General features: G+C 43.2%; 1 long non-coding RNA gene across 2 annotated transcripts; it reads right to left on the bottom strand.

Annotated features, from left to right (window-relative positions):
• Positions 1-229: 229 nt before the first annotated feature.
• On the bottom strand, positions 230-10,494 carry LOC138107125 (uncharacterized). 2 transcript variants are annotated; one of them, XR_011149244.1, is made up of 3 exons: positions 10,363-10,494; positions 10,051-10,203; positions 230-1,530 (listed from the first exon to the last, which is right to left on the bottom strand). It is a non-coding gene; the product is annotated as an uncharacterized lncRNA (long non-coding RNA). The 2 variants fall into 2 exon arrangements; XR_011149243.1 differs by lacking the exon at positions 230-1,530 and adding an exon at positions 7,513-8,126.
• Between the last annotated feature and the right edge of the window lie 115 nt (positions 10,495-10,609).

Raw genomic sequence — 10,609 nt, 5'->3', positions numbered from 1 at the left:
CCTTAAGTTAACCCAGGCGCTTCTGGAACCTCTCACCCATTCAATTTGGACCAATATTTTGGGTGGAATAAATAGCAGGTTTTCCTCTTTTGAAATAAAAAGGGCAAGTGGAAATCAGATTTTGTTATCTCAGAATATCAAGTCTCAACATTTTCTTCAGTAATGTAATGAGCTGATGACCTTTGCAAAGAAGAGAGGGAACGGCCAACTTCATATTTACAGCATTTATTTTATGTAACAGCTTCCTCAGCTGAGCTGGAGACAGAAATGGACAGAGCATTATTAGCCCAAGAGAGTCAAGTCTCCTTACATTTCTGGACTAGAAATGGGCATGTAAACCATGATAAGTGGTTATGTTCAGCCAGCAATTTAACACTAGCTACAAAGAGAAGGCAGGCCAGAATCTGCACTGATAAAAGGCACCTTGCACTATTTGGCACCCAGCACCATAATTTGGGGCATTTTAATCTTTTCTGTTGGAGTGAGAGCCTGTTTGTTCTTTGGGGTCTGAGGAAAGGTGAGGATTGTCACACTGGTACAGCAATAAACATATTAACCTGGCATCAGAGATTCCAGAGGGCAGATCTGCACCCCAGCAACATGAGTGAATGTGTGCCTACCACGGCCAGATAATGATAAATCCCACCCCCCCCCCCCCCAGCAGTGCTCCCAGAGGGGCAATGAGTGAGCAGGTTTGGCAAACATTTGGAGTGGCCTGAGGGTTGCAGGAAGCTCCAAAACGGGGTAGGTCCTGCTGGGAGGCCCCAGAGCCAGCCCAGCAGGGGATGGGTGAGGGAGCTGTGGTGCCAGCAGAGCTGGGTGGCTCGGGATCTCTCCAGGAGGTTTTTCCCTAAGCTTTACAGGAGACATGAGGGCTGTCAAAGGAAGAATGCATGCAAACAAAGGAAAAGCTGCTTACAATAGCATGGCTGATGGCTGTCCAGAACAACCCCAAAAAGGCCTATCCAGAAACCCTCGATTTCCCTAGCACAATTATGGCCTAATAAATCAAAGCAATTACCAGGCACACACTATTAAAAACATTTTTGAATCTGTCCAAAAATATACACATTTTCTCAGTTTGTGCCTGCAGAAACCAGAGCTGTGAGAGAGCAAATGTGTTTGTGCCATCAGGCTTCTCTCCTGGCAGCGAATGGGCTTGAGACAATTACATTTTCTTTTTATGCTTCCATCATGTGCAGCACCTCTGTGAATAGCAGAGCTCCTGGCTGTAATGTCGCCACAACCATTCCTTGCTGCAGCCATTTCTGCAAGAGCTGGAAGAAACAAGTCCTCCCTGAAACCACTCCAGCCTGTGGGCAAGGGGGTTTGACTGCCAAGTACCACAAATATGTTCTATTCAGATACTGGCACAATGCCTGTGCAGAGATCTCTGTCACAGCTTAGAGAGGACTTGGGCACGGCTGTTCACGTGGGGTCCACTTGGCTTGTAAAGCCACCTTTGGTCAGACTCTCTTTTCTCGCTGAGAGATGCATCGATGTGTCCTGGCCCCGTCTGTCTCACAAAACCTGTGCCAGAAATTTCCATGGTCAGTCGTGGTCCCTGTCAAGCCATGTTCCCTCATACTCCTGCTGAGGATGGCACCTTCTCAACCACAAGGAAACAGTGGTGAAACACAACCGATACTGAATAAGCCCAGGTAGAGGACTTCTGGTCCTACAGCAGATTGATGCAATGATAGCATTTATTTAATTTTATCAATATAGAGAAATAAACATATGCACAGACCATGTTTATTTCACTCTATCAAATATAATTTTAACAAACATGACACAATTTTTACTGTGAAACAGAATGTCTCTTAAATATTATAAGTTTCAGTGCTTTGTAATTGTATTTCAATAGGCACAAGAAGTATTTTACTGCACAGTGAATGCATTTCATTAAATAGTATAAATTTACACTCTGTTGTAAATGAATGTTCATTTTACATTGTAATTTTTTTTTACTGCAGAATGTTGCCATTTTAGTATTCACTGTAATCACTCCACTGTGTTGCAAGCAAATGTCATTTATATGATATGTAAAAATCCAGAGAATTCAATTTAAGGGATCTCAGTCTGAAGTATAAATACATGCAAGCCACGTAACACAAATAAACTTACTCCAGATGGTTGCAGATAAAATCACATCCTGCCATCATAAGAAATAAAATTCCCAGTACAAGCACAGGCAATTCAGTGCAGCTTCTGCTGACTGAAATGGCCAGAAAAATTAGCACCAATCCAAACATAATAAATTTAATGAAGTTTTTGTGACTAATGAGAGACCAAGCATTATGTTTTCTAGGTGGTTAAACAGCTTTTCCCTCTGAATGTTTTTGAGAATCTACATGGATTCCCCCAGCTAACTGGCCCAGGAAGTACCTCACAGGTAAATATCTAGAAACAGAAAACTATTGATACAATAAAACAGGCCATTCTAAAAGCAACAATGGTTTATTTGCCTCTCTACATTACAGCTGCCTGGAGTACTTACAGTACAGCCCAAGAGCATTAACAAACAGCCAAGCTATTTCTTCTCTCGTGATAGCCACCTTATTGCTTTCAGCAGCTAGCAAATTAAACCTTCAAAATAATTCTCATGTGCACTGACTGTAAAGTGAATTTAAATTAAACTAATATATTACAAGAAAAGTGAGTACCTAAGCCAGAGTTCTCAGCAGCCTTTCTTCTTCCCAAACCAGGCACAGAGCACACAAATATAGTTACACAGTTCACACCTGCCAGCGTGCATCTGCACATGCCATATGCTGCAGGACACACCTTATCCCAGCACTCATACACATATGTATTTGCAAACACCTCCTGCCACTGGGAGACAGGGGAGTCCAGCCAAGTGCTACCAAAACCAAGCAACAAAAGCCTTTCTGCCCATTTCTCCTCTGCCAGGCCCCCTCATGTGCTCCCCGAGCTCCAAAACAGCAATAGTCACCGCAGGCACGCTCAGTGGATGAAGGCCTCTGGCCCTTTACAGGTGGATGTGAAGCCAAAGAAATGAAGTTACTGACTCAACGCTACTACACCAGGACAAGGAAATCTTGCACAGCCCGGCTGGTATCCTTCTCCTTGTATTCATCTATCATTCCCAAGCTTCGAGTTCAGACCTTGGAGCAGCCTGCAAGGCTGTCTCACACCTTGCACTTGCTGGCTCCAGTGCAGAGCTAAGCACTGCGCTGAGAAGGTTTTAATTGCTCTGTATTCCTGAGGTGGCATAAAAACAATGGAAGGGAACAGGTAGATTTGAAGTGCTCTAGAACAGGCTATGACCTCAAACACAGCTTCTTTGCGCTTAGGCTGCTAGATAGATCCAAGCCCTAAAAATCTGAAAATCCTGATGTGATTGAGATTAATTACATTTCTGAGAGGTAGTTATTCTTGGTAGTTGATGAAAGTCAGCTTAGATGAAAATTTGGGGACTCACTTTGTACTTATTAAATAATAATTTATTAATAAACTATTTTAAACCCTGTTCTTTTTGTTTCTGGGCACATATAGCTCAGTTTTGGCTACTGCACCTCTAGCTTGAAGATTTTAGATCACACTCAAGAACAATCTTAAAAATCTCTGCTCTTACTCTAGGTCAAATTCAAGTTAGCCTCCTGCAAGTAACCCCCTGCGAGTGTCTCCACAGGCTATCATAGCAGAAATGGCTCTTTAAGTCTGGCACTAGGCACAGTCAGGTTGGAAAACAGGTATAATCAGATCTGAAGGTAGAAAACCTGACTGCATCAGCACTGTGAAACCCTGCAAGTATTCAGTACACATAGCACAGAGTAGGGGAGAAAGCAGAAAACTGAGAGCAGCCCTTCTCATGGTGGGTATTGCTTTTCCACAGGAATCATGGATTGGTTTGGGTTGGAAGGGACCTTAAAGAGCATCTCATTCCAACTCCCTGCCATGGGCAGGGACACCTTCCAGCAGACCAGGTTGCTCCAAGCCCTGTCCAGCCTGGCCTTGAACACTTCCAGCAATGGGGCATCCACGACTTCTCTGGGCAACCTGTGCCAGTGGTTCATCTCCCTCTGAGTGAAGAATTTCTTCCTAATAGACAATCTAAACATACCCTCTGTCAGCTTAAAGCCATTGTTCCTTGTCCGGACACCATGTGCCCTTGTAAGAAGTCCCTCTCCCTCCTTTTTAGAAGCTCCTTTTAGGTACTTGAAGACCACAGTGACCTTCTTTTCTCTGGGCTGAACAACCCCAACTCTCTCAACCTGTCTTTGTAGGAGACGTGCTCCAGCCCTCTGATTATCTTCATGGCCTTCTCTGGAGGGTAGCTGGGTGCTCTGGGTGGCTGCCCAGCCCCTTGCAGAGCAGGGCAAACACCATCAAGTTCTGCAGGGACATACCGCAGGGCACATCCCCTCAATATCAAATAAGGAATTCCTGCATCATGGCCAACACAAGTCCTGAGGACCCCTTTTCATACAAAGTTGTACATCACAACTCCCCTTACCCCATGCACTCACACATAGGAAGCAGCCACTGATTTTATTACTCTGTGCAGGGCAGCTGTGATTGCCAAAATCTGTTCTACACATTCTTGAGACATGTCCAGTTACTGCTGGCATTAGCACATAGTTCCTCCTGGATTATTCCTCAGCATTTTAAAGCTGCCCGTGCTGCTGCTTGGTACAAGATTGGATTTACCAGCATTTCATTTCCTGATTCAGCCTTCCTGGTTGGAAGTTTCCAGCTCCAGTCCCTTGGAAGCCTGTTAAGTTATGCATGGGTCTGGCACCAGAACAGTTTAGGTGCCCTTTCAGAGCAAGGGACCAACATTGCTGGACAGGAACTGTGTTATCTGCACTGCAGGTCACAGAGTACTCTGTGTTTCCTGCTAATTAAATTCACTGTTGGAAGCTCCTTACATTTCCACGTAATGAGTAACTGCAGGGCTGGATGTTGCCCCTAATTGCTTTTTATAACAAGGTTATAAAAGTCACGCTGTTATGTCCAGTTATGTCAGGGCCCTGACAACTGTACATGACCAAAAGTGACGTTAATACTACACTGTATTGTTCCAAAATTGGATATTAATGAGGAAATTTCAGTCCTCTTTCAGTAGGATCTTATTGTGATAAGTTAAGAGCTGTATTTACACAGGAGCGTTAAGGAGCATTAAAATACAACTCAAAGTAAAAATCTGGATATCGATATAACCTAAATGATGTGTTAAGACACGAGGTAGTCTAATTGAGCAATACTGTTAACTGCCAGGTTACAAAACTTCTCTAGTAGCTTATTACAATTTGATTTCTTCAGCCCAACACTGAAGTAAACTGAGGGAGTGAGAACATGCCAGTGCAGATTTCTTGTGATGACCGATTACGTTCCTTGGCAAGGAGGTAAGTGTGAAGACATCACTGGATGACCAGATGCTTTTCCTCTGCTAACAAAGAACTTCTGCATGGTTTGACATTTGAGCTAAATGGATAAGAGGGACAAAGCTGAAACTACCCAAACCCATCCCAAATATCCCTGTTTCTAGACTCAGCAGCAAATGAACTAAGGGAAAAACAAGTTAGCCCAGCCTGAAACAAGCCTCTTGGCACCAGCATCGTTGCTATTTCCACATAAAGCCCACACTCCTTGAGAACCCGAGGCCTGTGGAAGTCTTCTCTGGGCACAATCTGCTGTGCTACTGGGCAAAAGATTAATGCAATTAAGTCTCAGATTATTCACCCAGCCAAGCAGGAGAGAAGGGATCCGGATGTTCGTATTACCAGTGGGTACATTCTGCCCTGGCTTGTACTCCTGCACCCTCACCAGATGTCAGACCTCATCCACACAGGCTTTGAAGTCTGGGACAGCATTATGGAGGCAGAGGTGCCACTAGATCATGGAGTATTTTCCTACAGTAATTGCCAATTAATAAGCAAGGGAAACTGCTCCTTAGAAGTGCTTATTGCCCAGCAGCTCCTGGTTCAGATGGAGATACCTCTGTGCAGTGGGTAGAAGTGCCATGATAAACCACCCCTGCAAACCAAAGCCACGTGGCACAGGCTTGCCCAAAACCAATAGCAGTTGATTTTTAGCTAATGAATCAGTTAGTCACAGCCTGATAAATGCTTGGAAAATGCTCACTAGTCCTACATATGCAACGTGTTTACATTAACATTTCAGAAAGCTTAGCGGCTTCCAAGTTCCTTTATGTTTGCACACAGCAGAGATCTCCAGGAAAATCTGATAAGGGATTTTCAGTGTAAGTGAATTATTATAACAGACACCTGAATAAAAACAGTCTTAAGCAAGGCAGCTCCAGTTGCTTTACACACAACTTGCTGCTTTCTCAATATATTCTTTATCTATTCCTGAGTCAAGAATAAAATCCAATTTTGTCAAACATTTTAAGCAAAATGTAAAGGCCAGGGAAGAGTTCTTTTTCAAATGACTTCCTATTTAGACATGCTCTTATCTGAGACCAGGGTAATAAAACATTTTAGCCCTTTCCAACAACCAGATGTCAACAGAATTGAAACCATCATCAGCACACCTCTAACTAAAAAGCACCACTGAACAAAGCTTGCCTTGCTCACAATGTTCCATCACGTTTTTCAGCTTACAGACAGAAGAAAAAGCTTGAGTTATCCTGTCGCTTTGCTACTGTCCCAGTCCTCTACATTTCCACCAGGAATCCAGGTAGGATTTCAATGGCTTTGGTTTCTCTGGAGTGTATTTTTAAAGCAGGCATTTGGTCTCAATCTGATCATGAGAGCAAGGCAAAAGGGGGAATATGCACACAGCTCCCTGCAAGCCCCTGTTCCAAATGCACGGCAGGAACTTTTTAGACATCTTCTCAGATGGCAAAGAGAAAACCCTGGGGGATCAAGGCATTATTTGTTGTTCTGTGCCTGGAACACCCGAGAATTCCCTGCAATGGAAGAGAAGACCATGGGGAGCTGCAGATGTTCCCAGCAGCATCTCTCTGCAGCAGCAGAGGCAGTCCCTTCTGGCAGCTGTGTCACAGAGGCCTCGATGGCTCTAAAGCAGTGAGATCCCAGTGGAGCCGCACTGGTGTCTGCCGTAGATGGAGAAAATATTCACATTCTTACAAGGTAGTTGTAAAATCACCAGCCACTTGACTACACCAGCAGCTCGGCACACCATTTCTCAGATCACTACTCATTTCTTCACATACTATAAAAGATAATAACTGCTTGTACTCAGGTACCATAGAGGTGCTCTGTTAAGGTGCTGCTGTCAGTGGCCTGTCACCCTGGCTCCCACACGATGGGCTCTGTGCTGACAGGAAAGTAGAGTGGCTCTGTTTCAAGAGGCTCTACAAGCCTAAAAGCACCTTACTGGCAATATAAAAAGCCCCCAACAACTAAAACAGTGAGAAAGATTTCAGCGTGTACATTATGTAAAGAGTCATAGGAGAATGACACGAGGGGGTTGCAGAAAGCTCAGCAGACCAGCACAGAGGTTTGTGAGCTGGTTGCTGATTCTTATTTGCAATTCAAAAGGTCTGTGATTGATCAGACCATTGTTTCTTCTCCTCTAACTGCAGTCCTTTCCACCCTCAGGGAAATACCAAAGAACAAGGAGTGAATAATGCACTTAAGGTATAAACCTGTGGCATCTGGTGGATATTTTAACTAATGCTGGCATTTCATTTAATGATACCAGATAAAGAATTATACAGCCTCATTCAGCCCGTTTTCCCTCACACTATTCCAATCAGCAGCAATTGCAGCCTAAGTCTCAGGCTGAAGATTATATTTGCAAATTAGATTTTGAGGGGTGGGAGAGATAAATCTGTTAGTCCATGGTTTGATCAAAAGTTTGAAAACTAGTCTTATAATGAAAGGGTGAAATCTTGGCTGCAAAGTCAACATGAGCCTCATCCAAAATTTCTCACAGCCCTTTTAATAGCATAAATGTTTCAAGCTAGTACATCTGGGTCTCTGAAACAGTGGCAGCAGTATTTCAAATATTCTCAAAGCCAGATACTTGGATGGGCTTGAATTGGTGACAATAATTGTGAAGATCAGCTTCTCAGGCCAAATAGAAACATGCCAGGACCACGCAGGCAGGCTCAGTTCTCTCACAGGAAACACTTGAGTGAAGCAGGATGCCAGGGCTTCAAAGAGGAAAAGCTGGAGGGCATAGCAGCACATGTGCTGAGTGGCAGAAAATTAACAATTTTGATACTGCAGCTACTCCAAAACACATATCACCGAATACACCAAGGCAAAGAATAGAACAGTAGAATTCAGTGAAAAATTAGAAAATACTTGGCGTGTTTGGGGCACCAACCAATCAATATTTGTCCCCCAAATTCTAACTGATGGACCAAAACTTCCTGTAGGGCACAGAAGGCACCATAAGGGATGCATCAAGCGGCCTTCAGCAAAGCTGCACATGCCAGAGCTTTCCCATCCACAGGATTCCCCACACAGAGCACTTAAGGCAGGTCACAAAACAGCAAGATACCAGCTGCTTGCATTTACTTTTTTTTTTTTTTTTTGTAACATTTCTAAACCACACTTTTCTTAAGACAAGTTATATGCAATACTTTCTCTCGCTCTGACCATTTAAATCAATTCGATAAGCAAGCCAGATTGCATGCCAGTGCTTCCAACAATTAACTTGCAAGAAATCCTGTGATGAACCTTAGTCTCTTTTCACACTGACTTTATTATACTCACAAAACTTTACACTCGTTTGTATACAATCTGAAAATAAAACACTGCCAGGCTAGCAGACAAATCAGTGACCTAAATGTTCCAGAAAATGAAATGATATATGCCTTGGCTGTCCTGCAGAGCTTGCAGAAGCAGGAAGAAGTATGACCAAATAACTTGAATTCAATAATTCCCCAGAAGCACCAGTTCCCATAACCTTAGGAAATTCTGATGCAGTCGGTAGGAGAAAATACATCTCTCTGGCAGCTAACTACAAAAAGAGAAAGTGGGATGCTCAGGAAAAAGAAAACACTGAAAAGAGATTAATACACTGGAAGATATATAGGAAGAGAAGGAGCAGAAGATTTCTTCTCTGTCAAGCAGAGGGTTACAGATCCATCCTGTGTTAACACTTCCTTTCCAATTAGATCACAACCACCTTTATTTTCTTTTATTTATTTTAAATCCTGGCTTTGAAGTGGTGGGTTATGGAATGAAATGAAAGGACGTATTACAAAACATCTCTTGATTAGCCATTTGGTCTGACCAGCTGAGCTTCTTTTAATGTTATGCAAAAGAAACTGAACAGACCCTCAGGCAGAGGATGCTCCTGGCCTTAACTGGAGCCTGATCAAATCATTGTCTCCCTATTAGAGGATGCAGTCTTGCAGCCCTGCTGCTGAAATGGTGCTTTGATCATATTTTGTGGAAAACTGGCAAGAGCAACCATTTAATGTCACATTTCTGCTTTAACTCTACAGCTCTTATTACTTTATATGCATAAAAAATGCATGGCTACTTATAAATCTTTAATTACATTCCGGACTAGACCTGTTACATTTTTCACCTCCCCTCCAGGATAATGTCTGGAAGATGCACACGTGCCATAGAGGACATGGGATACTCTGCAAATTTGAACACAGGCATTCATTCAGTGGAGAGCAGCAGCTCTTCCCAGGAATGGTACCAAAACCAGGAAAGCAGAATTTGTCCTTTTTAGCAAATAATTACATTGAAATTGTGAGAGACAGCCTCAGTGTTACAGTGGTGGGAAGCTGAGATGCTACTCTTATCATTATCCCTCTTTTCATGTTCCTGCTGCGAGACAGAGCATAACCCCAAAAACTCTTATCAGGTGAGCTGGTAATAATTATGGTTTTACAGCTCCACACAAGAGAACCACCCTGGGAAAGGGACGTACCTGACAGGACAGCCCAGATCCCTGAATATGTGAAACAGTAGCCTACAAACCTACCAAGGAGTTGGAAGGACTCACTTATAAAAGATTCATAGTGGCTACTGAGTACATTCATTGATCCAAACTCTTAACAACAGCTACTCTTGACAAAGACACCACTGCATTGCCCTGTTTGCAAGTATTCTCCACATCACTCACCCTTCAGCCTTACTCCTCCTGTATCCTGCTGCCTCGGTTCCCAGAGGGCCAGGCAGCTCATATTAAACTTGCTGCAGTGACAAGAACATCCCTGGAGAAACCACTTCTACTTGGGAAATGGCCCATGAAGCTGTGTAGGCATCCTAAAATGCTCTGAAAAACCAAAAGAACAAGGCACTCACCAAGGGGAATGCTAAGAAGATGAAGAAAAAAAATAAACACGAACATGCAAAGCAAAGATTTTGGACAAACACTGCCTGAAATGGATCCCACGGCAATTCTTGCCATGCCACCTGTTGCCTTGAGACTTACCATAATAAAGTAGTTGTGCAGTCATTCAGCTTAAAGCTGATTTTTGAAGAACAGGTATTTCTCTGCTCATTCTTTTTTTTTTTTTTTTTCATTTTTTTCCCCTCCCACGAAGGTATTTCGACTGGATTTAGGACTCTGAAATCACAAGACAAAAAACCACCATGAGTGAAGGAAGGGGTGGGGAAGGCTCCTTTAATCACACAGGTGGTGGTGAAGAGAGATTTGCACCTGGGCCAATTACCCATTA

Source organism: Aphelocoma coerulescens, chromosome 3 (assembly GCF_041296385.1).
Source record: "Aphelocoma coerulescens isolate FSJ_1873_10779 chromosome 3, UR_Acoe_1.0, whole genome shotgun sequence".
In the NCBI taxonomy this organism is placed as follows: Eukaryota; Metazoa; Chordata; class Aves; order Passeriformes; family Corvidae; genus Aphelocoma; species Aphelocoma coerulescens.
The sequence above is the reverse complement of the archived record's forward strand: the minus strand, read 5'-3'. Positions and strand labels throughout refer to the sequence as shown.